Source organism: Suncus etruscus, chromosome 10, assembly GCF_024139225.1.
Source record: "Suncus etruscus isolate mSunEtr1 chromosome 10, mSunEtr1.pri.cur, whole genome shotgun sequence".
Classification (NCBI taxonomy): Eukaryota; Metazoa; Chordata; class Mammalia; order Eulipotyphla; family Soricidae; genus Suncus; species Suncus etruscus.
The window spans coordinates 50,329,020-50,332,599 of record NC_064857.1 but is presented as its reverse complement, the minus strand read 5'-3'; the positions used below and the strand labels follow the sequence as shown (position 1 = coordinate 50,332,599).

Below are 3,580 nucleotides of genomic sequence, written 5' to 3'. Positions count from 1 at the left end.
GCCTTACCTCCATGCTATCTCTCCAGTCCCCAGGTGGCATGATTTGTATCCTCTTGACATTGTGGTGCTATTTTTATGTGTCACAGCATAAGCTCTATTTTGGAGAATGTTCTATGTATATAGAAGAATGGCTTTAGGGAGATAAAAAGCCCTTTATATACTAAACCCCTCTCTTCCATTTGTTTTTTAAAAGCAAGTATTTACTAACTGAGCTTCACTATAGTTGATCTATAGAGAAATGACAGAGTGGTGTCTGTTTCCAACTACTATTTTGTTGCTATCAATGTCCTTCTTCAAGTGTTTTAGCAATTGTTTTAAGTATGTTGTTTGTCTCTCATTAGATCTATGTGTGTATATGGTTAGGAGTATGAGTTATTCCAGAAATACATATTTCTTGATATTTAAGAACAACACCTAATGTCTCTTACAACCTTTTATTTATTTATTTATTTGGTTTTTGGGTCACACCCAGCAGCGCTCAGGGGTCACTCCTGCCTCTACACTCAGAAATCACTCCTGGCAGGCTCGGGTGATGGGAGTTCTTATAACAAGCAGAAAATTTAGCTAAAAAGCAGGGCCTTGTGACAAACACAGAACTTTGCTAAAAGCAGGCCTCTGCAACAAACAGAGAGCTGTACTAAAAGCAGGCAGCCTAGAGAAATGAATGTAAACATTTAACATTTAAGGCTTGTACAGAAACAAAGAAGGCACAGAATTTTGGTCTGAGTCTAAATTATGAGGTCCCTGTTATCTGTACATTCTGACCTGCCCGAGATGGGTTCCATTATCAGTGTATCCCGGCCTGATGAAGATGGTTCTCATTATCTGTATATTCTGTCCCACTTGTCGATGGGTCCTGCTCTCTGGACAATCTGGCCTGCTCAATGTATCTATCCCCTATCGACATATTTATGAGTGGAACTGTGCCCGCAAAAAGTATATAAGCTGGGCCTTGAGTTTCAATAAACAGATTTGGATCTGGAATCCTTTTCCCACTCTTGTCTGTCTCCGTGTCTGTCATTGTGTCTTTGTGTATGTGCGATCTCCCTCCAAGAAAGAATAACTACATCTTAATTGGTGTCCCTGCAGGCAGTTCACCCACACTTTAAAGTCCAGCAGTTCCGTTTGGGGTATGCAAATGTTTAATGCAATTTTTTGTGATTTTTTCTTACTAATGCGATTTTTATTGCGAATATTTGGTAAGCGAATAATCGCGAATACTTTGCACCTAGCGCAGACGTCATTTCCGCTGCTTCTGCCCGCTGTCCCTTGCATTATCGGAGGCCTAAGGGAGAGAAGTTTATTACAGAATTAGATTTTGTCATACCTTCGTCATGACTTCATCAAAGCCTGCAGTGAAGAGAAAGATTGATGACGTGCACAATTTCAGGAAAAGTGGGAGATGCAGTATTTCTTTGTTGAGCACAGGGGCATCCCCACATGTCTTATTTGCTCAGAGAAAGTTGCAGTGCACAAGGAATACAACTTCCATATGATCCAGCTATACCACTCCTAGGAATATACCCTAGGAAGACAAAAATACAATACAAAAATCCCTTCCTTACACCTATACCCATTGCATCACTATTTACCATAGCAAGACTCTGGAAACAACCAAGATGCCCTTCAACAGACAAATGGCTAAAGAAACTGTGGTACATATACACTGTTGCAAGTCAGCCCCTGAAGAGGTTGACTGATGGAGGGATGGAGGATGAGGTCTTTCCCCTCCAGCTCGGAGCTCGTGTCTGCCACCCTGTCCAGCTGACGGTTCTGAGGTGAAACGGCGGGTAAACAGCTTGCAGACAGTCAGGCTTGTGGAAATATTAGCTTTATTTGGTGGAGAAGACTGAAGTCCAAAGACTCAGCATAAGTTCCAGCCAAAAGCCTCTCGCCTTCCACAGACCCTTGTTTTTATCCCCCAGAATCAGGTACCACCCAATGGTGGGATCAGATACCACCCAATGGTGGAAGCAGAATCAGGTATCACCCTAGGGTGGGGACAGAATGCCAGGTCACACCCTAGGGTAGGGCACAATCACCGATCAGGGTAGGGTCAGTAACATAATAATCCCCTAAAATATTTACACACACAACATACACAATGGAATATTATGTAGCTGTCAGGAGAGATGAAGTCATGAAATTTTCCTATACATGGATGTACATGGAATCTATTATGCTGAGTGAAATAAGTCAGAGAAAGAGAGAGAGAGAGTGAGAGAGAGAGACGTAGAATGGTCTCACTCATCTATGGGTTTTAAGAAAAATGAAAGTCATTTTTGCAATGATAATTTTCAGTGACAAAATAGAGGAGGTCTGGAAGTTACAGCTCACCTCATGAAGCTCACCATAAAGAGTGATGAGTTTAGTTAGAGAAATAACTACTTTGTGAACTATCCTAACAATGAAAATGTAGGAGGAAAATAGAAAGCCTGTCTAGAGTACAGGCAGGGGTGGAGTGGGGAGGAGGGAGATTTGGGACTCTGGTGATGGGAATGTTGCACTGCTGATGGATGGTATTCTTTACTTGACTGAAACCCAAACACAATCATGTTTATAATCAAGGTGTTTAAATAAAATATTAAAAAATTTTTGTACCCCCCATTCACAATACAGACCAGACAAAGGGTCCTGGTTTGAGGTGTATATGGGGAGCATTTACTGTACCTCCTCTTTCTATACAGTCAGTGTAAAGAACACAGCCTGTGGTAAACATTGGGAGACCTTAAAAAAATGTATCTCTAAATGGCAGAAACCTAATAGCACCATGCCAGATCATTTAAAAATTTTTCCAGTTACTGAGGTCTTACCACACCCACGCTGTGGCTTAAGCCATAGATTTTTATGTCATCTGCCTTAAAACACTCCCTTGCCAGACAGTGACAGTGAAAATGAAGCTGACACAATTAGCGAGGGAGGAGTGCTTGCCTCTCCGAACTCCCTGCAGAAGCTGCAGCATGTAGATATGAGCGGCTCAGCATGAAACTTTTAAAAGAATTAATGTCAACAGTTAATCAATATGGACTGGTAGCCCCTTTTACTCTGGAAATCCTTGAAACTTTGGGAGATATGTGGATGACTCCAGCCGGTTGGTACCATATAGCTCATATTGTGCTAGAAGGTGGTGAGTATTTATTACGGAAATCAGAATTTCATGACTTTTGTGAAAAGACTGCCCAGAAAAATCACAACCAAAGGGACATCATTAATTTGGCAAGACAATCCCATTTCATGGATACATTTGCCAGTCTTCCCTAGAAAAGTGCTGGTTCCCTATTATATACTTGGAGGCTGAACTTATTGAAGCAGGAAGAGAATTTTGCAAAAAAATATTTTGAAAAGAAACCTGATTATCTTATTCAACCTTATAATAAACAGCATCTTAATTGGCTAATGCAAAATACAGATGACTGGCCTTTGGCATGTGCCTCCTTTAAAGGAAATATTGAGAATCATTATCCAGCAAATAAGTTTATCCAATTTTTTAAAATGCATGTTTGGATTTTTCCCATTATAACATGATCCTCTCCTATTAATAATGCAAATGTCATATTTACTGATGGGTCTTTTAATGGAA

At 40.6% G+C, this 3,580-nt stretch overlaps 1 non-coding gene across 1 annotated transcript; it reads right to left on the bottom strand.

The window, feature by feature from the left end:
- Nucleotides 1-2,593: 2,593 nt before the first annotated feature.
- LOC126021151 (small nucleolar RNA SNORA51) lies at nt 2,594-2,728 on the bottom strand. The gene has a single exon (XR_007499760.1). It is a non-coding gene; the product is annotated as a small nucleolar RNA SNORA51 (small nucleolar RNA).
- Between the last annotated feature and the right edge of the window lie 852 nt (nt 2,729-3,580).